The sequence below is a fragment of the Erpetoichthys calabaricus genome, chromosome 4 (assembly GCF_900747795.2).
Source record: "Erpetoichthys calabaricus chromosome 4, fErpCal1.3, whole genome shotgun sequence".
Classification (NCBI taxonomy): Eukaryota; Metazoa; Chordata; class Cladistia; order Polypteriformes; family Polypteridae; genus Erpetoichthys; species Erpetoichthys calabaricus.
This window is the reverse complement of record NC_041397.2, coordinates 271,991,767-272,007,978: the sequence shown is the minus strand read 5'-3', so window position 1 is coordinate 272,007,978 and position 16,212 is coordinate 271,991,767. Positions and strand designations below refer to the sequence as shown.

The 16,212-nt window shown below is 36.5% G+C and overlaps 1 long non-coding RNA gene across 1 annotated transcript; it reads left to right on the top strand.

Annotated features, from left to right (window-relative positions):
- Positions 1-3,157: 3,157 nt before the first annotated feature.
- LOC114650892 (uncharacterized) lies at positions 3,158-6,402 on the top strand. Its single transcript, XR_007934821.1, has 2 exons — positions 3,158-4,343; positions 5,936-6,402. It is a non-coding gene; the product is annotated as an uncharacterized LOC114650892 (long non-coding RNA).
- Positions 6,403-16,212: the final 9,810 nt, after the last annotated feature.

Genomic DNA, 16,212 nt, shown 5'->3' with positions numbered 1-16,212 from the left:
TGGTATTTTGCATTTAAATATCCCCTACAGGGGCGGCACGGTGGCGCAGTGGGTAGTGCTGCTGCCTCGCAGTTAGGAGACCCGGGTTTGCTTCCCGGGTCCACCCTGCGTGGAGTTTGCATGTTCTCCCCGTGTCTGCGTGGGTTTCCTCCGGGCGCTCCGGTTTCCTCCCACAGTCCAAAAACATGCAGGTTAGGTGGATTGGCGATTCTAAATTGGCCCTAGTGTGTGCTTGGTGTGTGGGTGTGTTTGTGTGTGTCCTGCGGTGGGTTGGCACCCTGCCCGGGATTGTTTCCCTGCCTTGTGCCCTGTGTTGGCTGGGATTGGCTCCAGCAGACCCCCGTGACCCTGTGTTCGGATTCAGCGGGTTGGAAAATGGATGGATGGATGGATATCCCCTACACATTATTTATTTTTTTTTTTCCACTTTTAGATCTGGTGATAGCACTCAGTAATTCTGAACACAATAAGCTCTATTTAAAACATAATAGACATGGAGAGTGCATTAGTCATTCTTTATTTATTGTTATACTGAAACATAAACCTTTCATCAACAGGACTTAGAATAATAAATATGCCATCAAATGTTAATGAAATAATAGTTTTTACTTTATATTTCAAAAAGTGTTTGGCCTGGCTGAAAATAAAGATAAGTAAGTGGGTAAGTGCAGTGTCATAATCCATCCATCCATTATCCAACCCGCTATATATCCTAACTACAGGATCACGGGGGTGTGCTGGAGCCAATCTCAGCTAACACAGGGTGCAAGGCAGGAAACAAACCATGGGTGTAGTGCCAGCCCACTGCAGGGTGCACACACACACCAAACACACATTAGGGACAATTTAGGATCGCCAATGCACCTAACCTGCATGTTTTTGGACTGTGGGAGGAAACCCACGCAGACACAGGGAGAACATGCAAACTCCACGAAGGGAGGACTGGGAAAGTGAACCCAGGTCTCCTAACTGCGAGGCGGCAGCGCTACCAATTGCGCCATCGTGCTGCCCACAGTGTCATAATGTGCTCTCTAAATCCTAGCAAATAAAAAAATAACCGCAATTATGTATTGAAATATATACATAATTTCTGTTTTTATCTATTTCATTATAGCCATATATCATATGGATGTTGAGCTGGGCAAATCAAATGATCTGACATGTGGTAATTTCACTAATAAAGACATTTTGCATGTGATATGGGAAATTGAACCATATGTTGGAAAATCTTGCCGTCTTGCAAAGAGCAAAACACACCCACCTGAAGACAGCTGTAAGGATAGAAGACAAGTTAAAAGTAAAATAGGAAGAAATAATACTGAAGAGCAGTTTTACCTGCACATCCCAGAGCTGGAATTTAAATATGAAGGAATTTACAAGTGTGAAGTTGTTTACAATGGGGGTGCCTGGAAAGAACATCTTTATTTAAATGCCACAGGTAAGTCATAGTGTGATCAGACATGATTAATAAACAAATTCTGGACATATTTTTAAATATAAATTACAAATGTGAAATCATTTACATAGGTGGTAACTGAAAAGCAAGAATTGATGAAAGACACACATCAAAGCATCATTTAAGTAAAGTTTTCTGATAACAGTGCCAATGAATTTGTAGGAGACAAACATTAAATAAATGAGTACATGCAGTCATATGAACAGCCCTTGTAAATCAAAGGTACTTATACTTTGACTTCCTGGCATTAGTTTAAAATGCACTTCCCCGTAATTTCCATTGATGCTCTCAAGCAGGACATGTTCTTAAATCATGGGATGTAATGTAATTTGTTGCTCTCCTCTGCACAGCTTCAAGTGTCTTTCTTGTACCACAGTGACCAGAACTGCACACAATACTCCAGTTTGAGCATAACGTCCCTTGATTTAAATTCAACAGTTTTAATGATATACCTTCATATATTATTTGAAGTTTTAATTTCTTCTCTGCATTGCTTAGTGGATGAAAATGTTGTGTCAACATAACTCCCTAAATGCTGTTCAGAGGTTGCTTCCTGTATGACAGTGTCTCCCATCTTGTATTTATAACTTATGTTCCTTTTGTTTACATGTAGCACTTTTCTACATTAAACTGCATTTTCCGGGTGTTTGCCCAGTTCAGAAGGTTGTTCAGTTCTTTTGATTTTGTCTGGCATCCCTCCAATTTTAGTGTTTACTAAATATACCAGAATCAATGTCATTAATATAAATCAGAAAATGTAATGGTATAAGAAAGACCCCTAAGGGATTCCACCTTACTCCATATGGAGCATTCTCCTCTTATCTGTACCCTTTTGTCTCCTGTCGGTTAACCAAACAGAGATCAGGGGTTTCATGCATATTGGAACGCTTAGTGTGTGGAGAAAATCAACACAGGAATGGAGAGAGCTTGGGAGAGAAACTGAGCTGGGATTTAAATCCATTATTGTGGAGCTGTGAGCCTGTGGCACTAGGCAAAAGAAGCAAACCTGGAGATCAACAGCCAACAAGTATGATTGGGGAAATTTGAAAGTAATTCTGAAGAGTGAGCTCAAGACTGTGTTAACTTACTGCTTAAAGAGGAACATCTTTTATATATATAATAGAGGAGGGGCAAAGGTGATCTACAGGGATCAAAATTTGAAAAGGATTTATGTTGCTACAACATTCTGAACTACTTGGCAATGTGTAGAAGCAAATAAAAGATAGATATACTGTATAATTAGGTTGTATTGTAAATGGGATGTTCATAATGTATTTTGAGCTAGTGAGATCACATCTTACCATACTCTCAAAAAGACATAACAGCTCTAGAAGTAGCAACCAAAAGCATCAGGAGAATAAAAGGTACAGTATGTCCTAATCTGACAGGGTAAGAGAATTAAACCTGTTTAGTGAGGACTGATCATTTATGTTAGGTAGAATGCCTAGAGGGGGCTGGGTGGTCTCATGGCCTGGGACCCCTGCAGATTTTATTTTTTCTCCAGCCGTCTGGAGTTTTTTTTTTGTTTTTTCTGTCCTCCCTGGCAATCGGACCTTACTTTTATTCTATGTTAATTAGTGTTCTCTTATTTTAATTCTTACTTTGTCTTTTTTTCTCTTTCTTCATCATGTAAAGCACTTTGAGCTACATTATATGTATGAAAATGTGCTATATAAATAAATGTTGTTGTTGTTGTAGTACTGAGACTCAATCCACATATTGGAAATTTTCAATGGCTTTTATGAAAACAGATACATGAAACTACCTTTCATTAGAAAGATAGATAGATAGATAGATAGATAGATAGATAGATAGATAGATAGATAGATAGATAGATAGATAATGCACTCAATGACACTTGTAAAAATCAAGGTTATGTGTTAGTGTAATCAAAAAGAAACTACCAGGTCAGGTAGTTTAAGGAGATATTTTTTACAACTTTTAAAAATTATCTGGCAAACTTAACCATCAGCCAAACAAACAAAGCTGATTGAGTAATATGCCTCCTGTAAATTTTCAAACATTTTATATTCTTATGTAAGCCCTGTGCTCCCTAAATTTTATAAGTCACTTATGCAATAACATTAGGTGGATAAAGCAACTACGTAAAAAAAGAATGCCAGTCAAGCGACATGTACACACTCACAACAAAGTTATTTAGAAAAGCCAAAATATTTTAATAACACTTTTAAGAGCTACAAAATAATTTTTAAATTGTACACAATATCTGTAAATCTATACTTTTTAATCAAATCAGAATATAGATAAAGAGTAGAATGTGGGTAAAAAGATTTCTCTGGAGATGTTAGCCTATGAGTTAAGACAACATTCTGTATAAAAGCAAAAGTAACACAAAACAAATTTACTTTTTGCTACTAATAGAATTTGCTGACAAATATGCTGATAACATTTTACTAAAAGTAAATTAGATTGAACAACCTCTGCACAAAACAATACTGTAAATTACTTTTGTAAAAGTTTCAAAATAAATTTGTAATCTATAAGAAATAAATGATAAATAAATACATGATGTCCTTATCATTAGCAGATTGTTAAAAATATATTATTTTATAACATGATTAATGACTTTCTGATGTTTCCAAAGTTCCTCCAGATATATTTACAAGTATTAAGCGCACATCCAATGCTAAACTCATGCTAGTTTGTCAAGCAGCCAATGCAAAACCAGCTGGAAACATTTTTTGGTCACCATGGAAAAATGCATCTCAAAAGTATACTACAAACTCCAATGGAACCATTACCGTGGAAAGCTGGGCCATTATACCAGCTAATGAAACACTAGAAAATGTTTTTTGCAATGTGCAGCATAAAGCTTGGAGTACAATACATTATGGACATTTTGAAAACCTACATGGCGAAGACAACGGTTTGTAAAGTTTATTATCTTCTATTGTTACACCTGTATAGGGCGGTGTAATGCTTAGTTTTTCTGCATGTCACTGCTGTCTGTGTATTGTCTGTGTATTTTCTCTGTGTTTGGGTGTGTTTTCCTTTAAGGACACCAGTTTATCCCTCACATTTACACAATGACATGCATTTCAGATTGAATAATGATTCCAAATTGGTTCCTGTGTGAGTAAGAGTATAGTTGTGAGGTTGACTGGGCAAAGTGATAAACAAGCGCCCTATTCAGGTAGGATTCTTGCCCTGTGTTGCTGGCACAGGTGCCCTCTCCCCACCTTCCTCACATCCTGGAATTTGAATAAATGAGTGGGGAATGTAATGCTGTGTTCTGCTTGTACAATGCCACAGTCATTAGGAGTAGAATAAACATCAACGGGACACTAGTTAGTGGTATGCATGAGGAATCCACACTAGTGAAAAGTCAAACCCATTCAGAACTAATGCAGCATATGCCCAGTACCCTGTTATGAAATATTCTAGGAACGTTAGTTAACTGACATGGGGAGTGAAAAAAAAATCATCAAAGTAATGTGCATGCTGTTAATAAAAGTGTCTGATATACTCAATCGATCAAATCAGCACCACGCCACTCTGTGGCTGATTAGCAAGACTGGAGGCATACGACACCTAGCAGCCCAGTCGATAACTACACCCTAATCCTGTGCTACTGACTGATTCCAGGAATTTTTGAGTCCTCCCACATAACATTGGGTGGTGTAGTGAAAGCACAACCCAGCAAAGGGCACACTACAAAGGACTTTTGAGAAGCTCATATCTCTAGGTAATTACACCAGTAATGCACTAAAATAGAGCAATTATAGCTCTCTGGAGATGCAGTAGGTCTTTTATCTGACATGCAATTCTTATAAAAGTCATAGGCTAACAGTACTCAATGGCCACTTTTATCTTGAATTCTGAAAAAAAAAACTGCACTGTCCCATCATGTCATCTTCTCATTTCATGCTATCCTATTCCATTAGAAAAAATAAAAAGGGCCCAGTAAGATATATGGGTGAATAAATCTGCCCTTGTAATAAACCCCAGAAAGAAAAATAAACACTGACCCTTTTTTAGGGGTATAGGAATCTAGGCTTAAAAAGTTAGTTTAAATGAAGTAGTGTGTGTTGAAATATTGAGATATTTAGAAAGAGGACCAAAGCTGAATAGGTAAAAATATGTGTGCATTTTCAAAATTTGTGATTTCAAAGTGGCCCATATGCATTTATGTGAATGAGCCCTGCGATGGACTTTTGTCCTGCAAAGTTACTTTGCTCCCTCTTCCATTATGAAAAATGATACATGATCATTACCACTCATGCACTAGATTCAGAGACATTTTTGAGAGTTTTGCATATATGGTGTCTATTATATTTTTACATTGCATTCAATGTTCGCATTCATTATCTTGTTTTTTGTCTATTGTTACTATTGCGGTACTGTGGGAGACATGCCAAAACCAATTTAATTCAGCAATGTATTCATTCAAAGGGACACTGAACCTTGTGACAACTATTACAAGATATAATTTACTGAAATATTTTTCTTTTATTTTAGGGCTTCAAGAAATACGTTTATGGATGACTATTCCTGTTATTTTGTGCATTGTTTTTTTAGTCTATACTCATTAACTAACGATTCAGGAGAAAATATATATAGTTATATACTGTATAAATATTCAGTCAGTCATACAGTAACTCCATCATCTGGATTTTGAATTGTTCAGCCAATCATTCTTTATTGTTATAATATCCAACATACAATGTATATATCAATTATACTTGTTTTTATATTGTCAGATCTTGTTCCCATGATGCACTGTGGGAAAACGTGGCACTGCTGCAAAACAGGGGGGCTGCATTTTGCCGGTCCTGTGTATTCTATATCCCCTGGTCTTTCCGGGACAGGATCCTGGCCATCCCTCACAACTGTTATTACCATTGTTTTTGCAATGTCTTGATTTGATTTTAATATGTAAAATGACATTAGGCATGAATCTAATAAATATATTTTTCTTGCATCGTGCTAGTTTCCCAGAGTATTTGTTTAACCAGTAGGTAAGACTATTTCTTTAAGCAAATAAGAGGTCAACAAGTTGTTGATGATATTGTGAGCTTCTATTGCATTTATCCAGTCCTGTGTCACACATGCTGTATCATTTTTGATAAAACTAACAGTTATCAGCAAACTATTGTTAATATACAAATTGTTTAATATAGGACAGGGGTTCCCAAATGGTGATAAATTTACTTTGAAAATTTGAAGTCAAGAAGAAAATTTTAAGTAGGCCTATTTTATGAAAAAAATTCTAATTTGTTTTCTTTTTACCATTTTTGTCTTGGCAATCAGTATTTTACACTTCTTAATTGTTGTGTTGCCAATATGGTAGTGTAATTCAGAGGAGAATAACTGTTTTAATAAATGAATGACAAAGTAAAAGAAAAACATCAACATGATTGAGTGCTTGTCAGTCTTTCTCTCTATTTTCTTGAAGCTGGTGTGTGTCTTGTGTTGTGTCTTTATTACAAATATGCATTTAGTTAAGAGATAGAAATGTTTCTGCATTGAGTTAAATTTCATTGTTACACTTCTCCTTGACAATGTATTTCACTTCCATGCTCAGAGCCTAAACAGTTAAAATGAAAATGTTAAAAACAGTATCCTAAAATGTCCCTTTTGTCAATTGCTTTATTATGGTAGAAGTATAAGCTCAAATTACTGAATAAAACAGGGTGAGGGTAAATGTACTTTTGAAAATTTTCCAAGGGGACAATGGGGCAAAAAAGGTTCGGAATCCCTGGCATAGAATTTACCAACACGTTCAGTTTAACTAGTGTAAAAGGCATACTGTAGATTGACTGAAATTCTGCCTGTGATGGATGACACCCCCTTACCCGGCTGTGATGCCTTTATAATGGTTGGTTCAAGTAGATAAGTTGTTTTGGATGGATTGTGTTTTCTTTTCTGCTTTGGAGGTTATTAAAAAGGAAGGTCAGAGGGGAAACTGCTTCCTGGGTCCATGTGGTCCTCCACTACACTGGGAGCTGTAGTCCTGATAGGCAGCCTTGCTGGAGTACTTGGATAATGCAAGGGCATTATGCAGGGAGGAAGCTTCCCTTTTTGAGAGAAGTGATCTGGAAGTGCTTCCTGGTGGCACTGTTGTTGCACTGGCAATACTCTGGAGTCCATGTTGAAAAGGAACTGTTTTGTCTGCTCCAGATGAGTCTGAGTCGGGAGAGGAGCAGGAGAATAATTTTGCTTGTGGTCTTGTGGTGATAAGAAGAAGCCTTTGATAAGGTATTTTGTTAAATAAAAATAATCATTTTGGACTTGAAACCTATGCCTGTGCAGTTGTGTCTAGGGTTTGGGGCTCTGAGATAGCCTCCATTGGTCACACAGGACAATAATTAGATGTTAGGAAGCAAACTGTTAAGCATATGAATTGGTCATTTTTTTAAAGATGTGTTACCTGGATGTTTGGTAAACCATTTACACTACATGGAAAAATAGGCTCAAGGAAGAAGGAGAAATATTGAGAACAGAATAAGTTTTAAAATAATAGTCAACAGGAAGGACTAGAAAATAGCAATGAAAGAGGTGTAGTAACAGGTTAGAAGTGTGCCACTGTAATCTGTGAAGTTTATTTTAAAGCCATTAATAAGCTCACAGAGTGAATCTGACAGAAAAGTGGACATAAATAGGTAGAAGATGACTCAGGTAGGCTAGTTGCCCTAGTTGGTCATAATAGCCTGGGGCCCCTGTCTTCTATTCAAAGTACTCTCTGTGAACAATGCCAGACACAGTTATTTTCAGGCAGAAACCATAAGTGATTAATTAAAACAGCAGAAAGTGTTATTTGGGTACAGTCCAGAAATAATCTAGACAGCTCAGATGGCAGTTGCCCATACCTGGCAAGGTTAATAAAAATTCTATGAACATGCAAATATGTCAGTATTTAAAACGATGAGGATCCATCACGAAGCCAACTATGCTAACCCCCAACCCTGCCAGACCGGATTCATATAGCTGTCAGCATTCTCCATTTAAGAACTGAATGACGACTGTACGTTCCACTGGCTTCTCTCCTGCCTGGATATGTATAAATTATTATACATTGTAGTTTTGGTGTGGAAGCTAAATTTTAAAGAAAGTTAAATGCATATATTCCTTTTTGTACCATATTGCTCTCATCTGATTATTTTCGCCATGGTTACTAAAGGAATGTGTATGGCTGGAGTTTGTTCTGCATCAATAAAGAACACAATCTCAGGGAGCAAGTGCCCCCTTCTGGAGACAAGAGGATGCTGGAAAGAGCCACTTAGCAAGCAATCTCAACAGCACGCTTTATAAGGTTAGATTAAACTACATTTGTGCTATTTATTAGGGCAATGGTTCTTTATTGCCAATTATTATATCCATTTCTAGCACATTTTTGTTCAATACACCTTGTTCTTTCCTGATAAGGGCCATTGGTGCCTGTCCCAATCAACAGAGTCACATGGATAAAAAGAATAAAACTTTGTTTGGTTATTGGCTGACACATGACATCCTTGTCCAGTTATGATGAAATATGCTTTCTGAAATGCTTGTTTCAGTGCCACTCTTTTATTTTCTTGTTAGTTGACTGACTGAACCCATCTATTTACTCTAAAAAAACTGCGTCAGCCTGTGTTGTTGGCTCCTTTCATCAAAATTCTTTTTCTAACCATAAGACTTCTGTTGGCTGAATGTTTTTAGGGTGGAAATTCAGTCTTGGCACATGCATGGCATGAAAAAGCTACATTAAAACCAAACATACCATTTCTCTTCCTGATATAGAAATGCCAGCTCATTTGCTATCCACTACTGTGCTGTCAGTGCTACTTAAGTGCTAAAATGTTTCAGCACATATGTCATAAGTGAGGCCACATGGTCATTTTTATATATACTGTACTCTACTTAGGGTGAAACTGCCCAGGTTATGTGGATGGCTCTGATACTAGTAGGTGTCTGAATAACATCTTCTCCAGACCTGGTTTCACAGTTTTCTCTTTAGGCAAATGTCCCAATTTTATTAGTGGAACACTTAATATGCAACAAATAGTAATCAATAACACCGGACAACAAATATATTCCTTCCTGAACACTTTCCTTTGGATCTTATGGGTTTTGGCCTGTTGATCACAAAAGTCACCTTTACATTTTTGTTTGAAGCAGCAACCCTGACAACCTTTAAGAAGAATCTGGATGAGATATTGGAACAGCTTAGCTGTTAGCTAAACAAACCACTGGACTCAATGGTGTTATCTTGTTTGTCAGATTTCTTTTGTTCTTATATTTTGTGTTTTTTTACATAAAATGTTATTGCAGTTACCTGTTTTTGTGATTTCCTCTCGTAATTTATGTCAACTAATACTGCATTTTGCCCACAAATTAAGCCGTTTCCTTAATGCAGGAACTACTTTGGGTTGTGATCATGCCCCACAACAAAGTAAGTATGTAAGTTTGTTTTATTTGTAAAGCACATTTTTTAACAACCAAGGTTGACCAAAGTGCTATACAGGAGTATATAAGTTAAGAAAACAATAACATAAAATAATGCAACACAAGTAGATTAGCAAATCATCTATAAGCCAAATAAAATGAACAGGTTTTCAGTTTAGATTTAAAATGTGTAATGGAAGAGGCTTATCTGATGACAATTGGTAATGTGTTCCATAACTTGGATGCTATGCAAGAAAAAACACAATCATCCATCCATCCATTTTCCAACCCGCTGAATCCAAACACAGGGTCACGGAGGTGTGCTGGAACCAATCCCAGCCAACACAGGGTGCAAGGCAGGAACCAATCCCCAGCAGGGCGCCAACACACCGCAGGACACACATACACACACTAGGGACAATTTAGAATCGCCAATCCACCTAACCTGCATGTCTTTGGACTGTGGGAGGAAACCGGAGTACCCGGTGGAAACCCACGCAGACACGGGGAGAACATGCAAACTCCACGCAGGGAGGACCCGGGAAGCAAACCCATGAACCACTGTGCCACTATGCCGCCCAACACAATCATCCTTTTTTTTTTTTAAGATGTGACTGTGGAGCTACAAACAAATGCTGATCAGATGATCACAGTGATCTGCATGGACAATCAGTTACAATGAAAGCAGCAATATATGAAATCCATGTAGTGCATTAGCAATAAAATCTTAAGTTAAATACAATAAGAAACAGGTGCCTTTTTATTGATTTGTCACTCTTAAGTCTGAAAACTGGCTTGTTACACAATTGCAAGACCCAGCCTTCAATATTCAATTCAGTCCAATTTAGCTTATTTTTGTATAGCACACAAATAACTCTAAATGCATGTGCAGGCTAGTAAGACAAATAAAACAGTTGCAGAGCACTAAGATGCATAAAGACAGATTTGTTAAAACACACAAAAAACAAAGTAGAAATAAATTGATATAAACTGAGCCCAGAAATATCGTCCATTAATTGCTAAACTGTGGCCAGAAGACAACGAAGGAGAGGATAACAAAAACTCCAGTCAGCTGCATCCCAGAAGAAAATAAACCTCTGGGTGGTTCACGGTCAGTTGTAACAGATGAAGTCAGGCCTATTAGCTAAAACCCCTGGGCATTCTATAGTAGAGACTGTGGTGGCCGTCTAATCTCCCGATGATTCCAAGGCACTCAGCATCTGCCCATGAGAAAAATATTCTGTACCTGTTGGTTATACAGTATGCATGAAAGAAACCTTTGAAAGCATCAGAATTTTGCTAAAACATATACAGTAAAATAACTACAGTTGGGACACCAATTTTGATCTAAAGGTGGTAACACTGCTACTAGGTATGCAGTTTGGATATACCAAGTACTGTTTCATTTTTGAATAGGACAGCCATGCTAAACAATCTTGTTACATTGAAAAGAACTGGCCACTCCATAAGTATTTGGTTTGAGAGCCAAAAATGGTGGTACATAAACCACTTATCTACCCAACAATGATATTTTTGCCTTGTTTTAATATTAAACTTTTCCTGAAAAAAATATTGCAAAAGCTGTGACCAAGGATTTTGAAATTTGAGACAGATGTTTTCAGAAACTACTGATGGCAACATTAAGGAAGACATTTTTGTTGGTCTACAAATTGGATACTTCGTCAATGATAAGCGGTTTGAAGATCTGCTAGAAGGTCTGAATCATGGAAGGCATTCAAGGATGATGTTGAGAATTTTCTTGGCAGCTACAAAGCACCAAAGTATCTAATATTTTTATTTTATTAATTTTCATTGTAATCATTCCATACAAACAGATCAATTTATAACCCAACAAATTTGAAGACTAATCAAACCCCACCCCTGAGAAGGAGAGCTTAGCTAAAGGAAAATTGCTTTAGGCTTTTTAATAAGGCAACATTAAACAAAAGAAAGGCAGAAGTAAATATCTATGTAAATAAGAGATGGAGAAGGGAGTTAAATGCAATAATAGTTATTTCTCTTATTCTAAAATAATATTGATTAAATCCTGCCATGTTTTGAAAAAATGTTGTACAGATCCTATAACTGAAAATTTTATTTTTTCCAATTTCAAATAATATAAAACATCGATTTCCCACTGACTTATAAGAGGAGAATTAGGATTCTTCTAATTTAACAAAATAAGTCTGCGTGCCAAAAGTGTAGTGAATGCAATCACCGTTTGCTTGTCCTTCTCCAATTCAAGTCCATCTGGAAGAACACCGAACACAGCTGTTAGTGGGTTAGGAGGGATTGTGATACCAAGGCTGTCTGAGAGGCACTTAAAAACTTTTGTCCAAAATGATGTTAGTTTGGTGCAGGCCTAAAACATGTGACCCAGTGAGGCAGGAGCTTGGTTGCAGCGCTCGCAGGTTGGATCCTGGCCTGGAAACATTTTGGACAGTTTTAAGCGAGACAGATGAGCTCAATATTTAATTTTTAGTTGAATAATTCTATGCTTTGCGCATATAGAACTTGAGTGAACTCTCTGCTTTGCTACCTTCCACTCCTTTTCTGATATATTGATAAAGAGATCTTCTTCCCAATGTCCTCTTGGATCTTTGAAAGGTAGGGACTCTAATAAGATTTTATATATTGCGGAAATAGTGTTTGTTTCCTCGAAATTGAGCAGTATTTTTTCCAGCATTGTGGAGGGTGCAAGGTGGGGGAAATCGGGCAATTTCTGTTTAACAAAATTTCTAATTTGAAGCACCAAAGTATCTCCATCTTGTTAACAACATGCTTCAAGCATGCCAAACCATAAAGTTTTGAGGTTTGTGTACGTGTTTAGGGATAGCATTATACTTAAAATGACACTGATGCAAAAATACAGTACAATTACCATAGCAGAGAAACTTGTATCATGTTTAATTTAGACCCACAGTTCAGATCTGTTCATCAAGTGCGACCTGATATGGAACATGAGGCTTATCATAACATAGTTGCTTTGGGCACCATGGCAATCATGGACACAAAAGAACTTCCAACACATCAAGGTCATGATTAAAGGGGATGTGAGGTAGGTGACAGCATTGTCTATTAATTAAATAAATTAGGTCTTGTATGGTGGAGTGGGGGACTAACTGGCTGATAAATTGATCAATGGAGTGGGGAAGCTGTTCATGTGATCAGACCATAGTAGCCAAATTGGAGATGACTTTTTAGATGAAATTCAGTTTACCAATTCATTGTAGTCTGAATGCACATTTGGCCAAGAACTGTAATGATAAACCATAATTAAAGAAGTATAAAGAAGTTACACTTTGTGACAGGATGAGTGGCACCACTCCCAAGAGTTCTCAGCAGTGTGTTTGCTACAACAGGAGAATGGTACCATGCTTTACAGAGCAGGATCCCCTAAATGGAGACTCCAGAACAGATTTAAGGTAGCTGGTGAGGGTTTCTATCACTTCCAACCTGATTTCTGCTGGAGAACAATTTGAAATAACCAGTTAATCATTTTGTTAACAACAAGCTGACCAGAAAAGCTGAAATAACGAAATGAATTGAATAATAGCTAGGGTGCACCTTTCCGCACAACAGATCATGTCTCAAGCCCTCCTAATTCAATGTACAGTATACTGTAGTTTGTGCATTGTTTCTGTTTTGGTTTAATTAAAATAAAAAAAGTAAATGAAAAAATAAATAAGGTATTTAATAAAATGTAAAAAATATAATGTAATATCCACATAAATAATAACACTGAAAAGCAAAATGATATGGTCAGTAAGCGAACAGAAGAGTACATTATTATAAAGAACTGATTTGCACTGAACATCAAAATGCCAAATGTGAGACTGTAAAAGCACAGTCAAATAAATGTTATAAAATACATATTGATCTATTACACAGGTTTAGCTTGAATGTTTTCTTTAAATATATTGCAGATTTTGCAAACTCTGTTTACACTGCTGTCTCAAATTATACAAGTTTAATCTGTAATTCAATTTTTGTCTTTCACTTGTGGTTGAAAGATACTATGAAAATAAAATAGTGAAGTTTGATGGAAGAGCAGTAGAATCAGTCTCAAACACAGAAAACACATTACAGAATCAAAAAAAATTTTTTAATGAGCCAACCGATGTTATAAAGAAAAAAACTCATCATTTTTCAGAATTTGGTGCTTTAATATCTATTCCAAATTTAAATCAATGTTTTTTGTAAATGTTTCCAGTAACCTTTTGTTGTGTCTGAATTATCATCAATGGGAAATAATACTCCTTTAATTAGATTACCAACAGGATAAAAAATGTACTTCTGCACCAAGTGATGCTTCACCTTGAGCCTAGACTTACTGTTCCTTCTAATTTATACGCCTGACTTTGCAAAATATTTTATCTTTCTTTTTTACATTTTTATTTTTTATTCTCCTCTGTTACTACTTTTATTTTGATCTGAATAATAACATATATGTGACTACTTCTATTATGATCTGTATTTGATATTGAATCTTTTGTATTACAACTTTTAATTTTCAGTTTGCTCTCTGTTTGTCCTTGTTGTTAATATATATTTTTCTTGTCTGGCCAAATGATAACAAAAAAGGAAGCCTGAGTCTAACTACACAGGTGAGAATGCCCGACTAAAAAGAAGGGTCACTCACACTTTTGCCTCCTTAAAGTATCACACAGCATACCTCATGTTTACTTGTGTTTCTAATACTTTCACATTCTCTCTGTCTTGTTCTGGAACATTTTCCTTACTTGCTCCAACTCACACCTTTAAATAATCACTGCAGCTTTGGGCTCAAAGTGGCTTTAAACCCTGGCTCAGGGCCATTTCTATGGTTAGAGTCAGCTCTACTTTGGCATCAAGGAGAGAAGGCAAGAGTCATCCTTTCATATTTTTTTTTTCTGGGTGGTCTGGTAAATGTGTAAACACAATTCTGGTTATTCAAGATAATAGCAAAACTATAAAAGAAGAGTTTCTTTTGCGTCCCTCTTCTGTTCAAATTCTCAGGCGAGAATATTTTTCTTTATTAGCTACAGCTTTTCTAGTTATGAAACACAGATAAGAAAATTGCTATCTGCAATCAAAAGAGATGACGGCCCAAATATAATTTGAGTATTAACAATAGTTTGCTGATAACTGTCAGCTTTATCAAAAGCAATACAGCATGTATGACACAGAACTAGACATTTTTTTATATGTTATAGCAGCACAAACTATGTTTACAGCTAGCACTTCCATAATGTTTACAATGGGCCATAACATTTATACTGTCCAAAACTTTTTTAGCTGGAACAATTTGGCTGTCCAACTGACATAGAAAGCAGTTTTTGAAGGGGTAATTGCTTGCCTCACAATTAATGTGCGGGGAGTCTGTTGATAAAAAACAACACATACCGGCCCTCCTCGCAATGAAACATGACTGTGCAAAGGTAAAGATACCTGCTCCACGTTAGCATTGTTGTGCTCCTGCACTGCAAAAATAACTAACAAAGGTATAGGCCCACAAAACCAACCTCAAAAAGGCAGATCTGCTCTCTATATAATTATTTTTGGAAATTGTCTTTTCGTATGACCTTTGGAAATCAGAATGCAGATTTTGCAATTGTACAACACCCTTGGAGCATATTCTCAGGTTATGGGCTTTGATAAAGGGCCTAATGGCAGTAACAGGATTTGAACCATCAGTCTTTCCGATAACAGCTCAGATCCTTAGTCTCAAAGCCACTACTCTATAGAGGTTAAACTATTAGCCAAACAAATTATCCTGATGAACTGAATAGTCTCCTCTAATTTGTCAAATTTTTAATGTCCTTATATCTGATCCAACAGGGTAGGCCTCAGCTCAGGCAGTCTAGCCCCAAACACAAAAGAAAGATGTGTGGCCTGCACAGGCCTTTAAATATAAAAAGTTCACAAACTGTCCACAATAAGCAAAGAGGGAAACTATAAAACATCTAGTCCCAAAAATAAACAGAACAATAATCCTTTAATATGGAAAGGGTTTATTTTAAAGAATTCAAAAACAAATCACAAAAAGCAAGGTAAGAAAAAGGGGCAAAACAGTTTTTTCCTAAAATTCAAACCCAACAGCAGACAGATCAAAAACCAGTAAACCAATAACAAAACCTTAAAAATAAAGTGAGGACAAAAGCAGAGAAATGAAAACATCAACATTATTAACCAAAACACAGGAATCTAAACAAAGAAATGCAAAAACAGCGACTCTATCAGTAGCTCAACATAATGGAGATAATGCGGATAACAACAAAAAAACTAAATATGTTCATATCCAAAAAAATAATAATTAATGCAATATTAGATATTATGTAACACAGACGAAACAAATCCAAAAACAGAATTAATTAAACAGTATGAAAAAT